Consider the following 24332-nt stretch of genomic DNA (forward strand, 5'->3'; position numbering starts at 1 on the left):
TTGCGCTGAAATATAAAATCACAAATAACTAAATTTCTTTTTTGACACACATAAGATCTTTATTGTAAGGTTCATCGGTACACGCAAGTACCACGACTCTACCAATACCCTTCACGGCACCATGCCAGGGATTAACAAGCGGCAGAGAAAACCTCGCCGGAAGTGTAAAGATTAAATTACAGGCAGAAAAAAATGTTCTCGTTTATACCCCGGCAGATCAGTGCAGTTTACAATAAATCATAAATACAAATGTTAATCGTATTTAGCAGTCACAGGCTTGAACCTCGTTCCACTAAAAGAGCGCGTGCTACTGCACTCATGCCTGACCACTCCGCTACGTCAGGCCTTAAATGAACTACTGTATACAACAACAAATAAATAAGATCTTTATTGTACAGTACATCGGTACACGCAGGTACCACGACCATACAATACCCTTCACGGCACCATGCCAAACACACATAAGACGTGGCTGACGCGCATCTACTTGTACCGGCGTATACCTAATGAGTGCATAATCATACCTGAATATATACCAGAGGTAACCTGATGATTTGTAGGAGAATAACGAAATATGGAACTAACCAGTCGGTCCGAAATGTACGTCTTCAAATTAACATAAATTTTGTGCACGTGATTTGGAAGCATTTCACGGGATTTTGAGAACAATACTTACAGTTCATCACCACTGTTCGATAAGACTTTTTCTAGCCATAGAAGTTTCATTGTCCGCGTGACTGGCGAGTTGACTATAGATTTTTAGGAAATGCACCTTCAAAAATTCTCTGAAACTCAATCCAAAAGAGAGCAGACATATTACTTAATGGTCCTTCTCTTATAAATTCACTTCACACCCTATCCCACATATATTCAATTTCTGCTGCTGTCTTTTCTACAAATATTTCAACAAACACTGTTCTTCTGAATTAGCATCTATAATTCGACCTACTTCTTCCAAACCAGACAGAACACGTGCTTCAGCTAGTCAAGATTACCGGCGTTTTTCTTTTCTACACACAACATTCGCGACTGAATCGCATCTATCGAATGAGTTCATAATCATCCATTCATAATTCGTCTCCAAACCCACCGAACTAACTTTTTTTCTAGTGTTCATTCATTCATTCTGTTCTATGGTATAAGCTTCTTTCGTATGCATTTCCTGAATATCACAATAAACAGAAATTCAAGCCAGACGCCAATATGGTAAGTAAATTTTGTCTTCTCAACTTTCAACCCACACACAGTACCCAAACAAATATTGTACGTCACGTGGATTCAGTGTTCTTCAAACAAAAAATTTAGATTCTGCATAATGTCCTTTCCATAACATATTTTTAAATTTAATTGAAACGCTATTTGTCAAATAGGTAAAAAATTATGCAAAATTCGAAAAATACAAAGATAACTACTTTTTAAAGGAGGCCGCACTTCTTGAGTAAATCTTCTAGGAAAAGAATAACGTTTGTCGATCCATAATAAATATTTGATAATCCTCTTTGAATACTTGTTAAACAATTTAGTAAGTTATGCATTTAGGAAACCAGATCGAAATCAACCTTGGAACATAAAAGGAGAAGTTGTGAGTATTCATAATAAAGGAAGAGAAGTGCATCAACAAGAGAGTCTCGAATTTATTATTCTTTTTGAATCATATCTCCCAACTTTTACTGAGCAGGATCCTACTTTTTTTCTACAGGACAATGCACTTTAAAAATTCGGAGGGTGACAGCTCTTACTGACCCACTCAACTTCCCAATTGATAGTTTTGATGATATTATCAGGCCAGTTGGCCTGATGATAGAATTTCGCAGTGAATCTAGAAACGTAGCCAATAAATAAATAGGGTAGTTCTCCGCAGTATGTATCTTGTCAGCTCCAGCGCAGTTTACTTCGAAAGATAGAAGTGACAAAGCACATTTTCGGTAATACGATGCCGCAACTTTGAATCGAATCATTTTAAAAGTGCTCTGTTGCCGTGGCAACCTAAATGGAAATATGGCTTAGTTAACCAGCAGCTGACACTAATATCTGGACTGTGATATGACTGATGGATTAAAAACTGGACCGTTTGTATCGAAGGACCGAAGTCGTGAGTTTTCTTTTAAAATTCTCGGTCAACTTATGAACTCTACAGATATGGATTATGCCAGGGTGTGTTAAAATAATAATTAGTGTTATCATAATGTTGTGAAGTTCTTTGATCTTACGTGGTCTTCCTCCCGGAGTATAAAGAGAAAATTAATTTATCTAAAACTATTTAAATAGTGGACAAAGTTCGCCTAAAAGAATATTCTCCTTCCGTCAGCCAGCAAGGATTATCCCCATATATACTTTAGATAGTTTTAATAAAAGAGATAAAAATCCTACGCACCCGAGTGAAGTTGAGTATTTCAAGCCCACGTGACGGCTAAATATAGTTAATGATAATATTCTTATCCAAATGATTAGTTGTAAACTGCTGACTTATGATGCCCGTGCCAGAGTATAAATACAATATTTATTTAAATAAAATTAAAAATAAATAAAATAATACTGTATTTATTAAAATCTGAATTTAAAACGCTGAACTTGTAAAATTCACATGCCAGGCGACCCTCTGGAACTGATTTAGTGTGAATGACTTGACGATAAAACGAAGCTGAAATACGAGGGAACAATATTTAATGCTAAACAGAATCGCACACAATTTGTTAGAAATAAACTGTTCAAACCGACCAGCCACAGTATCCATTATTTACATAATTTAAGTCTTCCGCTATTCGACAAGGGTGCTTTGTAATGAGGCTGGTTGTCTTAAATGGTTTTATTTTCTGACGCACGATACGCATCTGTTTGTTGGAAAATTATTCAGCTGTATTTTGACTTCATTTTATCTTTTATTCATATTAAATCGGAGGTCTCTTGCTAACGTGTCTTGATGCAGTTTGATAACTTTTAAATTTAGTTTTTATATCTTGTTTCCATTACAAAGAATACATTGGTGTGCCAATTTTAGTTCACATTTCGTGTGTCAATATTATATAACAGATCAAATTTAGATTCGTCCCAACCATATCACCAACACTTCTCCTAACAGAAGTACGTAGTACTTCTGTTAGGAGAAGTGTTCCTTCTTGGCAGGACCATAACAGCCGTCGCTGGTTTTTTTTTTTTTTTTTTTTTTTTGATTTGGTAGTTGTTGGCGCATCGGCTTCTGTGGCCATATTGCACCTCCCAAGGTTTTTGCAGTACTTTGATCCAAGCCCGAGGCGGGAATCGAACCCGCGACCTTTGGGTTGCCGGGCAGGTACTTTACCCACTCGGCCAGCCCGGTCGGCGCCGTCGCTGGTTCAATTACAATTACAATTACAATGTTCAATTACAACTCGCTTCAATTACAACTCGCTGTAATGGAACATCGTTGACAGAATTTAGCACAAGATTTTTCTTGTTTTCTATCCAACATCTCTGAAAACAGCGCATGTAAATGTAACTCATTTGTAAGTATAGCGTTTTCCTTTTAACCACTGTGTTATGGCGGGGCAAGAGACTCTCAGAAAACTGGACTTGAGGAAAAGCTTTTGTTATCACAATTTGTTATTTTTGTTATTTTTTATTAGTTTTCCTTTCAAGTCAATGTTATCTGCTATGAGTACTTTTTTTTTATTATTATATAATTTGCTTATAATTAATCTTTACAATTCCTTTATTATCTCTGCCGTTTGTTAACCCCTGGCATGGTGCCGTGAAGGGTATTGTATGGTCGTGGTACCTGCGTGTACCGGTGAACTGTACAATAAAGATCTTATTTATTTATATATATTTATCTACCATTTTATCAGTAAGCCATTTAATGATCACATAATCATCGCGGACCAACTGCTACTTCCAGTCACTGAGAATCAGAGATGCACCGATTTAAGAAACCAGATGTTACTAATCAACCATATGTGAGCACTTAGAATACGTATGAGTTAATGAAACTTTGTTAACGAATGTGTATTTTGTATTAATGTAATTAATTCGCTCTCATTTGTTATGTCAAAATAAAGTTACTTTTGAAAAAGTTTACCGGAAAAATTTCCTTCGAGCTATCGTGCTGACTGGAAAACATTTGAAAGCGAAGAATATCCATTCTGCAAGAAACATTTGCATTCTTCTGGATGAATTCTCACCGTACCGACCATCTGACAACCCTAAGGCAAACGTGTCTGTTTATTTTTATTCGCATATTTTGTCAAGAGTGGCCTAAGAAGTGACACCACTATTGTCATCCAATAGGAAAGAGGAGATTAAGCAGGTAGCAGAAGGACACATGTTTATTCAGGCGTGTCAAATCCCAGTTATGTTAATTGATGTGTGAAGAGTTCCTTTTACGCTTTCATTTCCATCATTTTCATCCGCGCTCATCAGATGTCAGAGACGAACAATACCCGCTCATCTCCCTGCCACAGAAACTTTACTTATCAGCACAGTCCACTTATCTTCTCAAGAACAATGACAGAGCGGCACTTCTTTATCCCCTCAACAATCCACGGAAGTTATTGATTGGCGAAGTTTCTCAGTTCGAGATCCCCCTACGTCACTAGAGAGTATCGTTGTCTCTCCGAGGAATAGCGAGTGCATAACTTGTGCTGCGATGGGGACTCAACGCCTTCCTTGGTCCGCAGAGCTCGTCCACACAAAATTTCCACTCGATGGTCCCATCGTGCAGGCTCCATACACCAACGGCTCTTCTAACAGAAGCGAACGATGCTCGCTGAATGCGGACTGTTTCCTACGTTATAAGTTAGGATGGATGGTTACCTACTGTGTGGTCTACGGGTTTCTGTTTGTAGTCGGAATGGTAGGAAACTGCTGCGTTGTGAGGGTGGTTTGGAAAAGCAAATCGATGAAATCATTCCATTACACTCTTCTCGTGAACTTAGCAATAGCGGATTTATTTGTAATTTTGTTTTGTGTCCCCGCCACGCTAATTGGCAACATATTTCTTCGTAAGTAGGTTTGGATTATAATTTAAAAAGAGTTTGTAGTGTTGATATCTTTGTGTCATAGAGATACGTGTAATATAAGAGCATGCACTATTTATAGAATTATGATCGCACTGCCATTCGATTTCTGTAAGTGTATGGAATTCTTCCTCAAGTAATGAGTTAAAAGTTTCTTCTTATCGATACAGTACTCAAATAAAAAATTTTAAATCAGTGAAAAGTTATTCATCAACATATATATAGGCAATAATAAGAAGCTGAGAATAAAACCAAAGTTTATTTAGCATAATTTCGTTTAATTGCCCACTTCAAGAGTAAACGGTTGTATAATTCTCATAAAGATAATTGTATAATTACACTTTACAGCAACTACAGACATGAACGACTCCTCACAATCCAATATGATTAATAACCAAGATTTCCCCAGTTCTGGCCCCCACAGTTATTTTTGTAAGATTTTGTTTTTACTCCTAGCAGTGTAGCTATTAATTGTCCTGTAGTTTTCAATAGATCTTACTAATATACTTTAATCTTACAGCTAACTTAGATTCAGCCTTATTCAAGCACATTAATGATATCGAGCAACTCTCATAATAACTGCTCATAGTCAAAACAGCATATTGAATTGAATAGACGAATATTTATAGAAAAGCGCCACACAATAAAATAATTGAATAAACAGTTGGTTAAAATAGCTGCTGTCACACATCATTGTGGCCACAATATGCTTCTATAAAAAGCAAGACCATGCATATTTTGGACTTCCTTTTTAGTATAATTTATTCAGTTAGGCAATGAATTATCAAGAATGGGCATTTTCGTTACCCCGTAAGGACAACTATTCTTAAGGTCAGACCTACGAGGAGGTAAGAGAGAAAAGGTGCAGGTCGAACACAATCGGTATTAAAAAAATATAAAATAACTACGATTGTGATTTTTTATTTATTTTGCTAGCTCACCAGGATTTCGACCGTTTTTCTTTTCACCACTTACAGTTACTCTTCTCTTTATCTTAGCTAGTCGTACGCTTGACCAACCGTTTTCCTTATGTTTTTCTCTTTCATTTAATGTTTTTTATTCTTATCCTATTGTAAATTCATCAAAATATACAAAAACATTAATATTTATCTTATATATATATATCGATTTTAGGACCATTTTTCCTCAGCCACTGAAATTATTGTCCCGAAAATTCCATTTTACGTCGACTCGTGCTTAATTGCGTACCGGATATCTCTTAGACTGCTTACCTCTTCTCCAGGATCTTAGAAATTTCTAAGCGCAAATGCTTCCCTCGGCACGTTAGATGAATGCTTTTGCAAATAGGCGATTGGTAATAACAATATTGTATTCACAATGAGACCATGAATGTAGTTGTGCATATGTGTTTGCATGCCAAGCAGTCTATCTCCTAATAGTCACCACATGCAGAACTATCAACTGACGTTCTTGTGGGAGATAAACCACCAGGAACATCCCGTGAACACCATTTCTGTACAATCTACATACATAAGCTGAACTGCTTCATGTATTACAAGATGCACGTTCTTCCATAACCCCTTGGTAATTCGGTGAATTTAATAGAGTCCCAGCTTCGACATTAGGACATAGAAATGTCAGAAGAAGAAAATATCAACTAAACGCGGTGACAAATGAAGTTTGAAAATCCATAACTTCGATGCTACCTACACAACCGAAACAGGCCAGACTTCTTTTCTCCGCAAATACACGTGACGAATTGACGCTATTTCTTTTCCGGAGTGACGTCGTCAATGCTTCCAGAAACTATTCTTGACGAGTAGTGCACAGGAGCTAAACACCATACTCGTCGTCATTATATAATAATAAAATTCTTTAATAAATTAACTGGTATACGTTTTTGATTCCCTGCACAGATAACCAGAGGGATCTTACAAAACATTTACTATACAGGTGACTAATCACAAAAATAAAGTTCAGCTGCAAATTAACCATTAAAGATAAAATATCTGAACAAGAAATTAATCTTAATAAAAACAAGACTACAAATTAAGCATAATATAAAATGAGATCGGCATACTACGACCGGCACTGGCAAACCTGTCCTTTACGTACAGTAAGATAGCCTAAGATGTCATCTCGATATGACTTGTCAATCGACCATAGGTCCAAGTCGATGTTGAGCGTGTTGAGTGTCCAAAGTCACATTTGGGAAGTGTCTATTGAAACTCTGGAGCCTTGAGCACAAAGAGGGGGTACTGCAAAGGTGTCTTTCTAGCAAACGCCAACCAACCGTGTTCCAGATGTTCATATGATCATGCTTAGATGAAGGAACGCCTTTATTTTCCGCAGATGGGCTCTGTGGACTGTGGACGTGTATTGCAGGTTGGAGCATAGTACAGATTTGGATGTCGTGTAGATCTGGTGAGACCACCCATTGGCTGACTTCAGCACCCAGAATTCTAGAATCCATAGTTTCTTGCGGCTGGTGGGAGGTGCGTCCGACCAAACTTCCACGGCATAGAAGATCACGCTACTGAAGTACGTTTCGAGGTATTTCCTGATTATTGTTTATTGTGAGTTCTGCATAAATCTATTTTCATTCCCCAGAAGGCTTGGATTTGTTGTTTAAAAATGAGATTCGCGTCTAGGTTTACTCCTAGAAACTTGACACTGTCTGTGGGAGTCAGAACCTTTCCTGCTAATTCCGGAAGTAAGATATCAACGGATGTCATGCGACTTGGAGAAAAGATGAGATAGCTTGACTTCTGGGGATTAACTGAAAAGACCAAAAAATCTGGCATACTGGTAGAAAGTATTAAGGTAGTTGTTTAAAGTTTCTGAGAAGCTTTGTCTTTCTTGTGGATCAACAACCTGGTGTTTGCATGGCAAGTAACACACAATATCATCAGCATACGACAAGAACGCTGGAACTTGATCCATAAATGGAATGAATATTGCAGCGAATAGCAGAGCTGAGAGAGAACTACCTTGTGGGATTCCTACTTCTGCGCTTTTACAGACTGTGCTGTTAATACATGCGAAGTGAAGCATTCTCCTACGTAGAAAACTTTTGAGGAGCTTGAGTGTATTGCCGGATATCCCGTAGAAACTATTAAGTAATACATGGAGGGGTGTGATTTGGACTGAGTCTAATGCAGATTTCATGTCCAGAAAAATGGTGTGTACGTACTCATTGTCATTCCAGGAGTGAAGTATTTTCTGCGATTTATTTATTTATTTCGTATGATGTGATAAATACACGAAGGAACCAGTTTTTTCTTACTTCCTTCGTGTATCGTGACCGGGATATCCAACCAACCGGTTGGTTCGGCACTATCGTGATATCCAGCCCGAGGCGGGAATCGAACCCGCGACCTTTGGGTTGCCAGGCAGGCACTTTACCTACCCGGCTAGCCCGGTCGGCATTTCTGCGATAAGAACTGTAGACAGGTTATACTGTAAATTAAGAAGTTTTGCTGATCCTAGTTCCTAGGATGGGATTTTCCATGAGATAGGTCTCCATGGTTAGAGAAGTTAGTCCACTTCTCCTCTTCTTCCTACTTTATTCTTGCTTTACTTCTTCTCACTTCTAACTATTGGAGAGTCCCTCTGTTGATTCTCCTCTATTCTGTCCATTTACCTCCCCAGATCCCAGACTTCTCCCTCTGTATTCCTCTTTTTCCACTTCATTCTCTTTTTCGGGCACTCTCAGGTGTTATGCCCTGGGCTTGCCAAGCAGGAGATAATTGATCCTAGCCGCCTCCACGTGGCGGGGATGGGGGGGTGAGACGTAGTGACCAGGTGTTACTGCTTCTTACCTGCTAAGAGCCAGGCACCGGCCGATAACATAACAACAGAACACATCATAACACTTACACGTCCAACACACTACATACAATTGGCCGGTTTTGGCATAAGCTTCAACACAAGAAGTACAATAGCGGCTTATGGGGGAAACCCTGGGATCCGCCACAACAACACATGAATATCCCTGAATATCCCTGTAGACAGGTTATAGTAGATCTATTCGGCATGGCATAATGGGTATGATCTGGCCTATGCGCAAAGACCGGGCGCCTCCGTAGCCAGGTGGAAAGGAGCAGCAGTGCGTAGCACGCGCTTCTTGATTAGACCGGGGTTCGAGCCCGTCACCACCAAATACGGAGGATGCGGAAAGGTCATTCAGGGAATGACCATCGCATATCCCGGAGCAATATGGCCTTAGTTGCTAATGCTCCTAAAAACCAAATAACAAACAAAATAACAAGCGCAAAGACTGCGAGTGCAACGTCATTATAGATGCATTTCTCGAGGCATTTCAGAGGCGATTGATATTGGCCTGAAGTCCGCAGGAGTTTTTGCATGAGGCTTTTTTGGAACTTTCAAGACTAAGTCAACCAGCTTACAGGCGCCTGTCCCTGTTTGAGTATTTTGTTGTAGAGGTGGGTGAGCTCTGCTGATGAAATAAGAAGCAATTTTGAAACTAAAAAGAGGTATTGTGTCAGTTCCTATGGTGGACTTCTCAGGCAGTGAGTTTATTATTTTCATTAGCTGTTCGGAAATTTCGATGTTGCTGGTAGTTGAAGAAACGTTGAGCGCTTCGTTCCAAGCATATACTTCAGACACTCTGTGATCTCTCTTAAAACGCAACACATGGTCACACCATTTCTGGGGACATCCAAAGCTATGGGGATGCAGGTATGTCTTGCTGACCACACACGTTTGCCTCTGTACAGCCGGCCGTCCATGAAAGTGTCAATAGCTGATTGTTTGATATTCTGGAAATTCATCCTTTTTTGCAGAATTTGGCATATGACTCTTCTGAAGGCGACTTCTTGTAGGAGGCGTGGGCTGCCTGTTTTTACTTGAAGGCCTTAGTCAGGAGGTCATTCGACCATGGCTTCGAGTGGGGGCTAAGGATGCAAGTTTTGGACATTGCAGACCTTGCAATGAATTCCATCCATCTCGAAAGCCAGTAGGAGTAGGCAGCCTCATTGATGTTAAGCTCTGCCAGTATGTTCCATGGGTAAAGTTAAAAAAAGGGTAGTAACTTTTTCAATGTTGATATATTTAGGATTGTACACTCTCCTGACAGTGTTTGTCCCTTGCGCGGGCGAACGTTCCTCCTTAGGTGCCTGCAGTGATATTCTGGCAGCGATCGGATCGTGATAAGACAGGAGGATTGGTTGTAGTCAGCGTTTCTTTTACGGAACAGTTTGAGAAGATGCGCTGAAGGGTGGCCTCGCCATGTGAGGGAGGAACATCAATAAGACCAAGCCAATTTCCGACATGTTCAATGACAGTGTATTTAGGAGCTTCTTTGTGGCTGGCAGTGGAAGGTTAAAGTCTCCGAGGATGAGCTTTTGACGATGATTGATTGTGGATGACAGCCATGCCGTCAGATTGAGGACAATCCTCAAACCGGTGGAGGGAAATAAACGGCACACACCGAGATTGAAATTACAGACACACTGTAAATTCCCAGAACAGTTTCGCAAAACGCGCAATATATAACTTCATGCACTGTACATAACCTATCAGCCCATAACACTGCGCTTACATTGTATTTCTTTCTGTTTAGGAAAGATGTAAATAGAAGCAAAAAGAGACAAATTCTGCACATTCATAAAACGTTCCTGAACGGGCAGGTTGGTGAACTCGTACTTTCAGAAATAACTGTTAAAAATTATTGTAGTCATCCGAGATCTTCATTTAATTATAACTAAGTAGATCTTATTTTCCGAGAAGAACATCAAAACATGACTTGGTGAGGACATGGGTTACAATTATCGCAGCTTCTCTGACATAAAGTGATTATATGTATAAGTACCATGCATCGTATATATATATACACACAGGATTGCCTAATTAAAATGCAGCACAGTTTTAATTACAAAATTTTGTTAAAAACGAATATAAAATTTAATTGTAACTGTTATAGAATGTGCTGAAGTGTCCACCTTCCCTATAAATACCATTCCATGCATGGTATTTATCAGAGGTGTACTGCTAAAAAAAATAGTACCGGAACGCTCGTCGATTAACTACAAATAGTTACCTACGCGTTTGTCATTTGCAAAAATAAATAAGTCAAAGATTAGAATATTTGTTCAGTATTTATTTATAACTATTAAATAAAAATTTCAAAAGTAAAAAACAAAGACAAAAAATTTTAAAAATCAGAAAAGAAAAAAACGAAAACAAAAACTCCAAAATAATATAAAAAATACTGTTCAGAAGAATCATAGAAATTCCCATACAGGATCGATTATGTATCCTTGTGTGACTGCCTTTTTTGTTTGTTGGTCAACAGCAGAACGATGAGACCGCAACCAAGTTCGGACATAAAAATTTGGATTCCATAATTCTAATTATGGACCGTTTAGTTTAATAAACAACAAACTTGCCACATGTTCGACAATAATACGGGAACTTTTCTCAGTTAATATTAATTCATACCGCTGAAGCCATGCTCGCATTCAGAAGATGTTTTATTTAGTTTTTAGGAGCATTAGCAACTAAGGCTATATTGCTCCGGGGATATGCGGTGGTCATTCCCTGACCTTTCCGCATCCTCCGTATTTGGTGGTCACGGGCCTCGAACACCGGTCTAATCAAGAAGCGTGTGCTACGCACTGCTGCTCCTGCCCACCTGGCTACGGAGGCGGCCACCATTCAGAAGAACTGAAAGCTATAATTTTGGAATAACTTTTTAAATGTTCCAAATCCGTGGGCACGCTACGACCACCATTAGCTAAATAATCCCTGTAGGCATTCAAACATTTTGTGAAAGATAAATTAAAGCGTTAAAAGAGATTAATTCATTTTCTCCAAATCCAAGATCAATTTCAGATGACCATTCGCAACTATTTTGTAATGTTTGAAGTTGAAATTTCTTCAGTAAATTGAGTAGAACCTGTACTAACTCTCAGCCTATGCTTCATGTTATTAATAATACTGTTTATAAAATGATTTATATGAATTAATGTTACTTTGTCCGTTAATGTTACTGAAAATAATTGCATTTTTTCAATAGCATCTGAGGCTTATAACAACTATTTTCCTTTTTTGAGGATCTTTTAAAAATTCCAAGTAACGGATTGTACGACGAATCAATTTGTCTGCATATACTATTGTCTTATCTCTTTTTTTGCAATGACTCTGAAAGAATCATTGCAAAAAAACTCAAACAATACATCGTACATCAGGGCTAAATTTATAACAAACTGTTTTGGATGAAATTCGTTTATATAATCCGTTGAACATGGATTGGCCACCCACCTTACATTAAATACCCGTCCAATCCTTTTAATTTCTTCGCCGATAGCGCATGCTTCTATTTCTCTGAAGATAGACTGTACAAAGTGTACAGCTTGTCCATAAATATTTGAAAACGGTTAATTCCATGAACTTCTGATATTGCATCTCCAACTGATAGCTCAAGCCGATGGTTTAAACAATTCAATATGATCACATTTGGATATTTTTCTAATAATTTATTTCCAACTCCAGATTTTCTGCCCAACATAACACTTGCCCTATCACTCGTAAAAGAAATTCAACAGTGTTTTAAATAATTGTCGTCAAATCCGTAATGAAAGCTGTTTGATCTGTCAATTCGATTAAATCAAGAAACAAGTAATGGATCTTTCATTTATTGGTTTCACATTTTAAATAAATAATCAGAGTAGATTTCTTGCTTAGAGTGGAAGATTCATCAATGAGAATTGATAAGTTTCCACAATTTTAATTTCATTTGCCTTGCGACATGCTCTATTATATTAGTATTACTTAATCTTGAACGCAAACCGTGAGAAATAACAGTGTCATTCGATTCTTGAAGTTGTAACAACTCAAAATGGTCAGAATATGGTCGATCATGTTTCGCAATATAATATGCAGTTCTAAACACCTTACAGGTGCTAGAAATTTCGGAGTCATTCTTTTGATTAATTACCGCTTCTAAATGTTCATTTTTTTCAGCTTGTGAAGTACTTTTTGAAATGTTCGTAAATTTTCTTACACAAAGATGTCGATTGTGCACTTCTATCTTTGCCATAAGATGATACCACTACCAAACTCCATTCCTTTGAAATGCTAACTCCGTTTTAGACGGCCCTAATCTTTTTACAGCAGCACAAGTCAAACGTCCTAATTTTCCGGCGTCGCATGTAAGCCAAGGATATGCTTTTTTCTTCTCAGTCCGCATTCCAAACGTGTGGCCAATTAAATTTTAATTATGTGTCGCTGTTTCTCACATCTTTAGATCTTAATGGATTAGAAGTGGTCATCATTTCCACATGTTTGTACATTTTCTTGGACAGTTTTCAGTTTTTTTTTTTTTTTATCAAGCAATCTATTTAATGTTCTTTGCTTGCGTTTTTCGCTCATTTTGTATTTAATGAAAATTTCTTTTTTTAATTTTTAAATACTGAAATTACGTAAATTTAAATTTATATATTTAATCCCGTAAAAATTAATTTTTACCTTAGAAGAAACAGTAATAAATAAATAAATTAATTAATATATATATATATGTAGTAACTGAATCAGACTTCAGACTCACGGTTCATAGAACAACCAGTTCTAGCGTTCAGCTCATGGCGAATCAAAATGCAGCGTTCGCACGCATCACAATATATCTCATTCGTTGAATCTCTTTATCTAATTGTACATTGTACTTTAGTAAGAAACGTTCAAGTTTCATTACGAAATTTATATTTTGTTTTTAAATAAATCTAATTTTAAAGATTACTATTAATATATATTTTAGTAGCAATGGGTAAAATAGATATTATTTCTCCCTCCCTTTGATTATGCCATTGTTTCATAATATCAGGTGTATAAATTTAATGATTTTCTATTATGACATTTAGAAAAAAAGTACCTGAACGTTGTTCCGGTCCGAATACACTACTGGTATTTATTTAGGATTATCTAATTAAAATGCAACCCTGTATAAAGGTTTAAATTACAAAATGTCATTAAAAACGAATATAAAGTGAGATTTTAACTGTTTATAGAATGTGCTGTAAGTGTCCACCTTCTCTGTAAATATGCATTCACACTTTTTAGTGTGCTGATAAACTCTGCAAAGAATTTGTTCATCAACGGCGCGAATTCACAGTTAAATGTTTTTCTTCAATCCATCCACAGTATGTGTGCTGATCCTGCGTTTTTTACCACTGCCATAATAAGTGTTATATTTTACTCCTCAAATACTACTGCTGCAAAGAAAATCATATCACATGTAGCCTAGGTACACCCTATTGATCAAAGAGTTTCCCGATAAATGTAACCCCTGTACCATTATTTGTATTCAGTCTCGTAGATAAGGCCTCAGTTAGCTGATTAATAGTCGCTACTAAAATATTTTTCTTTCTAGCTTGGATACTTGGCTTGTTCATCTGCAAATCTGTTACATACCTACAAGGGGTTTCTGTGTGTGCATCAGTAAACACTCTAGTGGCAATTTCTGTTGACAGGTAAGTAAACATAACTGCTTTTGTAAGATTTTTATTGTGAAATTTTAATATTTTCTTCTTAAATGAAAGTAAACGATAACAAAACAAGAGATTTCAGAAGGTCAAGTTATTGCTAGATGGTTAACGAAATCACTATTGCAAGAGGTGATGGAAACGAGTCTGGAAATTTGCTTCACGTTAAATAGGGTTAGTCTGAAGCCAGAGAAAATAATGAAGTTAATAAAATGAAGGCACTTTTCATTACTGAGATCTAGTTATTTTGCCACCATCTAGTTTTAGATTGGAAATAAATCAAGATTTGAGTGATGTGGTGCAGGGCTTTCAGAGAAAGAGATTTCAGTGTTTTGTATCTCTTGAAGTATCTGCATGAAATTCAACTTTTTAAATATAATAATTATTTGCATACTCATGCAGTATAAGCCTTTTTCACTAATGCAATTACATCGACTTTCAAAAAAAGGAATCACGAGAGGGGGCTTCAATATCAAAAGCAGTGAACCCGAGTGTTTTATTTGTTTATTATAATAATAAACAAATGTCATGTTGAAGCTAATATTTATTCGACCTTTGTCACGATCCCAAGCAAACAAGCGACCACCATTCAGTTCTCCATGGTTTTGTTTTTCGTCCTGCAACGTGAAGGTCCCATAAAGCCATTACTCGAGACAAAAATCACGTTAGAACAACAAAATGAAACAAATTTAAATTTCTAAGTATAAAAAAGGAATGAATTCACCAAGACTTGATGTAATGGTAGCACAATAGGCCATTGTTTGCAGTAGAGTTATAAAACAGGCTGGTTGGTCAGTTTAAGAGATATAATAATCAGAAAGGGAAAATCAATACACTTCTGTAAGTCACCGACTAAGTCAATATCGCTTAAAAGGTGTCAGTAGATTGCAGTGACGTCATTAACACATTTCCAACCCAGATTTTTCATAACAGGTGCCAAGTTATGAGTTATACATACCCTGTGTATATTTATAACATAGTTTCAGGTCCTGAAAACTATAAAAAACGTTTATATAAATACGTGTTTGATTCAGAACGGTTACGGAGCTTGGCTGTTTGAATTAAAAATATGAAAAAAAAAAAAAAAAAAAAACTGGGCACCATGGCAATTTTATTTTTAAATTTCATTAGTGAAAATAATAAAAAAAGAATAAGTACACACATACTTAGTAAAATGTTTATTTTATTTTACTAGATACATTTTTGCTATTCTTATTATTTTTTACCATTAAGAACTTAGGAGCCATAGCACCGCAACGATTCACAATCAGATACTTGTTTTATGAATTTTTTTCATTGTTTTCAGGTCCTGAATCGATTATAAAAGTAATCTTCCCAGATACTATTAAACACCCCGTACGTATGTACAGGAGGGGCGAACAAAATAATGGAAACAACTATGATAAGAGTTACAGGTATGCATTAATAAGGTGCTGAGTCACCTTTGCTTTTAAAACAATTTGCATTCTACGTGGAATACATTTTTAACTGGCTAATGAGGAATTGGACCATTCTTCATGGAGGAACGTTTCAAGCTTCATGAGTGATAAAGGAAATTGCTTCTCACTCTCTCCTCCAAATATGCACACAGAGGCTCAATAATGTTTACATCTGGTGCTTATGCTGACCATGAGAGATGATTAGCTTGTTTCATACTCCTCAAACCAAGATTGGACACATCGGCTGTGTCTATTGGAGTATTATCTTCTTGAAACATGGCATCGTTTGTGGGAAACAATGTTTGCACCATGGGAAGAACCTGGTCACTCAGAATATCAAGCTTAACAGTTGTAGTAATTCGCAGGTTCAGGGTGATGACAGAACCTAAAGAATGCCAAGATTTTACTGCCCAAACTATTGTTGATCCTCCTCCATGTTTGATAAAAGACAGTCAATATGACGTTCTTCATTTGATATTCGCCAAACGTAAACTCTCTCTGATGCTGAAAAAGTGTGAATGGTGATTTTCGTCTGAAAATATGACATATTTCCAATCATGAAATGTCCAGTTTTGCCCTCCTTACCCAATTACATCCTCTTTCTAGCATTATCATCAGTAAAGGGTGGTTTTGGCAATAGCGGCCCTGCCATAAATTTCAGCTTTATGAAGTTCTTGCCGAACTGTTCTACTAGAAACTGAATTGCTGAGACACATTAAGTTCTGCAGTTATTTTTGAAGCAATAGTTTTGTTTTCGGGATACAATTCTTTTCAGTGTTCGTCGATCTCTTTCAATCAACTTCGATTTTCTGCCACAGTCCGTCCTATCACATTTAGTTTTTCCATACTTGGTGAATGCAGGCATTACTTTCGATACATTTGCTCTGGATATATTAAACAAATCAGCAGTTTTAGTTAACGATGCCCCCCCCTTATCCCCTGGTAAACGTGAACTAATAATTTGATCTTGGAATACAGACAGGTCGGTCATTTTCATCATGTACCCTATATCGCCTGCAAGAAACAAAAAAACCATCACTGCATGCTCATACAGCCATTACAATAGCTATTACTTTCATATTAGGTGTTTCCATTATTTTTCTCACCCACTGTGTGTGCCAGAAAATAACTAAGTCGGCCGCGGTGAGGAAACAGTCCATACGTTCTTGCGATCGAGAAGGGGTTCAAACTCATGCCTTTTAGACGGTGCAGAAGGAAAACGATTATAGCCACACTTAACAGCTATCCTGTCACGGAGGAGTACTCACTGCTAATAAAAGGAGAGGGGGAAGGGGAAATATTTGCTCCATGATTACTTGAAAAGTGTATTATTCATCACTGTATTTACAACTATTCAAAGCAAGTTTAAAAAAAAGAAGAAGAATAGTAGCCGTCTTCGAATTACTAAGAAAGTTGGAAAATTTGGCTTTTATTCATCTTAAAAGGAGTGTGGCTCAATTTTTTTTTTTTTTTCCTATAGTAACAAAAGAATGTTCACGTCCCTTTTTTCGAATGGTTTCGAGTCAGTCACAAGAACTTTACTTTATATTACTATCTCAGTCCATTAAAGAAGCCCTAATAAATAAAGTGCACTCGCAATTGCATCTCAAAAGTCAGAGTATTTAAGTGTGGGTGGGTGGGGGGGAGACCACCTGTTCTTGGCCTACAAGTATTCGCGAAAAGAACGCGGATATTAGGAAAAAAACAAAAGAAATTTTATAGCTATAAATAGAAATTCTCTTTCTAAAAACTTTACGACCAAAAAGTACTTTTTTTGTTTCACTGAAATGCACTGGCATTTCTAAAGATGTAGGAAATGGGAAAGGAATTTTCCCATAGAGTGAAACTGAATGTTATTTTTCTTTTAAAGGAGAATAAAAGAGTACGTGAAGTGGAAACCGGTGAAAAAATCCTTATTGTAGAAAGAAAAAAAAACTAATTTATCTGAAAATAAGATTGAGACAGCTATGCACGTATCATTGCATATTAGCTCAATCTGACGGCTGATAACATTTTTAAAAAGCATTCGTTGATGTTGCTATGGGAAAAATATTTGCGCTCAACCAGCTTTAAATAAGAACGGTTGTAGGAGCAACTGATCACGTTTTGGAGGGAGGAGTGCTTCCATTGCATGACTTCAATTTCGCAACTACTGAGTGTGACTGCAATCGATGGGCAGCGTGTTTTGAGGATCTATTATTAACGGAACCGCCAGATAAGAAGCAATGAACGACAGCCTAAGATGATACTTATTCTTAGCCGTACGGTTATGTTTGGTTTCGCCTCACGAGACGAACTGAATTACAGTAATTTTGGCTCCAGCTATTATCGAAATCTTTCGAGAAGCGCTGATAGAAGGAAGAACTTTTTGTTTCCGTTTGAGTACAATATAGAAATTTAAGCCACATTCATTTTCGTCGAAGATTATGTTTTGACGACTAAGGATTTATTGCATGCTTGTAAAATTCTCAAACAATCGTCGCTGGCTTCATTATCCATTAGCAGAGAGCACCATCATCTCTCATCCTCTGTCATGTATGTCTGACTAGTTTATCTGTTTGAAATCCTCTGAACACTATACTTCGACATAGCTATGACGTCGGATGTATTCTCTGAGAGTGGAGAGAGAAGATTTGTCAATTCCGAAACAAAAGTTAAGGAAGTTGGTAACATGCTTGGAGTTAAACAAATTTCGTATCTTTCTACACAAATATCAACCTTTACTGATTTTTCTTTATCCTTTCTTTTTAATGTATAATGTCATTTTTAGCTTCTTTGGAAAGAAAATATGAACAACCTAAGTTCTCTCATGTTTTCACTTAATATCTCATTGATTTCATCCGTTAATGCGAAAACTGTTTGCTTCTTAAGAGTGTCGATCGCCTACGGTGGAGATACTTCACGAGTTGCTTGGTATTGCACTGCTCCGATGGAGAAGTTGCTGTTGCTATTTATTTAAAGTGTATCCTACTACTCAGAGTGATAACCCCCACCCCCAGATCGGTGTCGAAACCGCGGTGTGGGTAGTGGCATACACTCGAAACGAATAGCATTGTGCTTTTCCATTGGAGTACTGCAGCATCCAGGAAACTCGTGGTGAAGTGTCTCTACAATATGAGATTGATGCACTAGATTTTATAACTATTTTAACACCCGGCTTTCGTCTTTAATTTACTTTAAGAATATTCTTGCTTACGTGATGTGGACTGTAATCAGTCAACATGCACATGTGGACTGTATTAAGTTCATAATACCACAACTAGTGCGTGCTGATCTGCCATCTCTGTTATCAGGAAGATGTTAACCTTCTTGAAACTGCAGTGCAGTTGGATTATGGTGTTTTCCGTATACGGAAAGTGCGTCTAATGCATCCTCCTCTAGTCGCCGGCCGTCTTAGAGGTGACGTCACATATCTCTGCAAAATGTTACGTGGCACTGCCCATTCAGACAACATGTTATCCATATCAAAGAAACGGCCGCTTAGTGGGCACGCACAGCTGTAGATCTTCTTAAATGTGAAACTAACCGTAGTTTACGATAATTTATATACCGAGCAGGAAACCACCGGGAATTCTTTGTCTGCGGATTTACCGTGCTAATAACTTAAAATAATTACCATCTCAATTAACTTTTGTTTGTTGCCTTTCAATTTATTAATATATATATGTTGTTGTGAAGGTTACGCGGTTGGACAGCTTCCCTGTGCATTTAATTTATTGTTTTTCTTGCACGTTTGTTTAATAAAAGTTCACTTTGGCCTTCGCTTGAAATAAAATAAAAAAATACATTATGGAAAATATTCTGTCGGTTTTTATGTTCAATTTTTTTTCAGTTAAACATTTTTTCCTTTCACATCGGTGAGAGGGGCAGCGGATTACTTTTCCTTTTTTATTTTAGATATCCCTTAAAGCAATGGAAAAATTCTGTAAATTTGTTGCGGTTTTCACAATCTAAACGAATATCTTTAACTTATATTCTTATACTGATCATCGCGAATTATTCTATGCAGAAACGTGTCCTTCACATTGTAATGAAACCTTTGTTTGTTACAGGTTCCTTGCCATCTGTTATCCCATGAAATGCCAGATCACCTCCCGTGGCTGCCGTCTTATTATAGCCACCATATGGATATTTAGCTTCACCATTACATTACCATGGACTTTTTACTTCCGCCTGACGCCCATGTTCACCTACGGGGACACCACTCTTCAAGTGTGTCGCGAGGTGTGGCCCACTGAGCGGATGGGTGTGATATACTTCGTGGTGGCGAACCTAACTCTCTGTTATTTGATGCCGCTGTCTATCATCACAGTGTGCTACATCTTTATCTGGCTGCGAGTGTGGAGAAGAAAACTTCCGGGAGAGGGTCAGGATAAGGAGGTGGAACACATCATCCAGAGGTCGAAGATAAAAGTGATCAAAATGTTAATCGTTATCGTCGTTGTTTTTGCTCTTTCGTGGCTACCCCTCTACGCCATATTCGCTAGAATCAAGATCGGAGCCCCTTATGAAGAAGGCAGTATCGAAGAGACAATAATTCAAGTGATTGCCCCGGTAGCGCAGTGGCTCGGGGCCTCCAACAGTTGCATCAACCCCATCCTCTACGCCTTCTTTAATAGCAAGTTTCGAGCTGGTTTCAAAGCCATTTTACTCAGTAAAAAATGCTGTGGCAAAGTATCCCATCAAAATGGGCACAGGAACAGGACTTTTAAAACAACTATGCCGGCAACACCGAGGCATAACCCCAGGAGACAAAATTCTGAGATCAACTGCGTTTAAGTTTGACAATCTTACGATTCCTTCAAATAAATTCTAACTGAATGATGCGAGTAGATTGTGATTGTATACTGCCGTTTTATAAATTATAATTGCGCGTGTCTTCTTGTTTAAAATAAACATTTTGTGAGACACCGATTGCACAACACCAACATAATCTAAAGGTAGCTACTTTAAAATGTAGTTACGAGTATACTAATGTTCTTGTTTCTCCAGCCCTTACTCCGGCACGACCACCAGGTCAGTGGAGTTAACAATAAATCGTCAATACAAACGTTAATCGTATTTAGCAGGCACGGACTTAATCTAAAGCCTCTTAATCCCAATACCACTGCAAAGAACGAGCACCAAAATGAACTCATTAAAGTGTTATTTTTTTAAAATTTGTGATAGTAACTTGATTACACGTCTATTGACCACATTTCTAATATAGGAGGGCAATGACTCGCGTTTAGTTTACATTTTCTGTGTACTAAATTCTACCCGGTACATATGGTGACCATCCCTTGTATGTTTTAGAAGTAAAAAACATCTAATTATCTAAATTTTATAAGGAAAGATGCGCAGTTGTCATGTAATAATTTTATGATGTGGATTTTAATTTTAAAATCCACATCAAATTAATAAAAATATATAAAATAGTGCTACTTAACTAAGATTTATTTTAATAAATAAAATATTGCAGCTTAACTAATTTATTTGTGTGATAAAGTAAATCAGAACAGTAAAATAAATCAGAACAGTAATATATTTTGGGGATGTGTTTAAAGCATCATTATTCTCTAGATGATTTTTCCAATACAAGAAAAGTCGAACGGGCATATTAAAAGAAAGTACTGTATTACTATAAGGTGTGTGTCTATGCGCGCGTGCTCGTGTAATATATACAATTTTTATTTTAAATTATATTGTAAAATTATTTTAAAAAAATATTTTTTTTTATCAATATAACGTACTTTATCGCTTACATAATCATTTTCACGATATCTAAATATCACTCGAAATGTCTCCTTTACAGGGAAGTCGTTAGTGGCAAGCACGATAAGTACAGGTGGTTGACCACTGTTCTCCTGAATGCTGTAATACTCCCGCACTGCCACAGTTTGTAATCTAACACGTTTAAACGATGCTAAATGATTAATCCAAGGCCGATGAACTCTGGAATTCTGTTTCCGACCCATCGGAAGCAGCAAAATCCTGTTGGAATACCCGGGGCTAACGAACATCGTTTAAATCAGGGGGCGGGGTTCACAAAAATATAAAGCTTCTCAAAAATATAAAGTTCAGTAACAGTTGAAGGAGACTCGATGCCAAACCATAGCTGAGGAAAAACAGTTGCCTGTTTTCACTTTGTGGATTACTTGAGAATTGGGAAAATTGATTGAACATTTTGTTTGTACCTGTTTTTGAAAAGTGAAGTTCTTTAAACCCACAAAAAAAGATATTTCTGTGATACGCTTCATCTGCTATTTTACAGAAGCATCTCTTCTATTTAATCAGGCAGATACGTTCTCATAATCGAAATACTTAACTCTTTGCCCATTATCTCTTGCTTTCGAAATGGATTAACTGAATTCTACTGCTCACTACTTTAAATTGGCAAATGACATCCAACAGCTGTAACTTTTAAAATGCAGACTTGGAACCAACTTTATGCAAATAAATGTCAGAAACGCGATTTTCTTCTGTTGCCGCGCACCCTCCTTCACAGCTCAAATTATCTATCTGCATACGCTCACGCCAGTCAAGACTCCTGAGGAACGTTATCGCCAGAAAACTTTGAGCTTATATTTACATTGGGTCAAAAAGTAATCGATGAATGAACTCTCCTTCCGAGGCCTTCTGTTTTGAGAATTGAACTAATAACAACCATATGTTGTGTTTATTTTCACTTTAAATAAATTGTCTGAAGGACTGGATAACAAATAGGATGACTATTAACTATGAACATCCGCTATTTCTCCTTTTCTCTGTGCCTTGCTATAAATTAGGTAGGGGTGTGTGTATATCACACGAATATATAACTAACTGTCTAAAGAAAATCTAATTTTCGATTATAACCTTCAATTTTGGGTGGACACATGTGACCTCACATATTAAGCCTTTCTTCGAATTCCATTTTTAAGTGTTTACGCTCCGTTGTCAGATTTTATAACTGTTGCAGTTTACTATACTAAGCCTTTCAATTTCTTTCAGTTATTTTCCTTTCGTGTGCTCACATGCAAATCTTCTAACCCCAATGCATCTTTCATTGGTTGCGTGAAGGAAATGAAAAAGTACCGTTCGAAAGTATGAATAAATGTCACAACAAAACTCCGATATGCAATATAACGCCCACCACCAGTTTCAACCATATTCAATATGTATGCACAGTTTAGCTTAAAGGAAAGCAATTTAACAGCCACAGGGCATTTGTTTTTCCTTTATATGGAATTGTTGTTTGCGTCAACGCTTATTCTGGTTTCTGAATATCTTGCCAATTTACAATCGATTGCTTGTTTCAAAGACGAAAATGCTTCGCATAATATCGCTATGACGTCGAAGTGAATACCAATTTTCATAATAATTACTACGTTAAAAGAATAAGTAAGCTTTCTCTAACAGCTTTGTTGGGTTGTCACATTCAGAAAGAAATGATTAAGGACATAATCTTAGCTCCGCTATAATGGTAATCCAACGTGAACAGTTTAGGGAGCTCATCATAATTTCGAGTATTTCTCTCGCTCTTCAGTGCAGAATTACTGTCATACGTGATTGGGAATTTTACCAAAAGGTTTATATCTCTAAAATGGGCAAGCTAAATGATAAATCCCATTCTACAACTAACATAAAGAAGAACAGAGTTTGTCTATTTATTTTATGTGCTCTGCCTCCGCAGGAGTAAATGCAACTAACCTTTCATCCGGAGATAAGCTATGCTTGGATCCAAAACTGATCCCTTTAGAGTACTTACCCCCCTACGGACACGTGGTGGTGAGTACCGATCCAGCAATCTATCTAAACAAAATTTCACTAAAACTATATATCCAAACAATAAGAATGTCTTACTAGAAGTTTCTTAACTCCAAATAATTTAAATTGTTTAAAGAGTTTATCAGATGTACCAGGACATGTTTCTGGTGCTAAATATCGAATTTGTTTGGATACTGCGCATATCATTTATTCAGTGTTTTTTTGCCTCATTTGCTTTTAAAGAAGATCAAAGCCCACAATTTCAGAAAGGATTCAATTCCAACCTAAAAAAAAATATCCGATAAATTGCACTTCATCAGACAGGAATGATTTTTCTAAAAGGCACATCTTTAAAGATTGATGTTGATTATTTATACTAGTGATCAGCAACGCAGTGCCCGCGGGCACTATGGCTCCCGCCAAGGCTTTTTGAGTGCCTGCGGGAAGAAGTCATAATGAATAATAAAATGAGTAGGGAACGTACATAAGATTAAAAACTTGCAAGGAACATCAATACTATTCTCGTGCTAAGGCATATCAGACTTTCTAAGCAATAGTTTACTTCCTCGAGGGATGCTAACATCACGTAATTTGCGCTATGTCGTTACTAGGAAACTTGCGCGGAATGTGGGTTGTACTACCACTTTGTAATATTGCTGTTTTCTAGCGCACTCCAACCATAATAAACCATTTCGTAGTTTCTTATAGAGTCC

General features: G+C 37.1%; 1 pseudogene; it reads left to right on the top strand.

Moving 5' to 3' along the window:
* The window catches only part of LOC150088211 (neuropeptide SIFamide receptor pseudogene), a 59100-nt pseudogene extending 38430 nt beyond the window's left edge, over positions 1-20670 (top strand).
* The last annotated feature ends 3662 nt before the right edge of the window (positions 20671-24332 follow it).

This window comes from Mastigoproctus giganteus, chromosome 3 (genome assembly GCF_048544385.1).
Source record: "Mastigoproctus giganteus isolate SK-2022 chromosome 3, ASM4854438v1, whole genome shotgun sequence".
Classification (NCBI taxonomy): Eukaryota; Metazoa; Arthropoda; class Arachnida; order Uropygi; family Thelyphonidae; genus Mastigoproctus; species Mastigoproctus giganteus.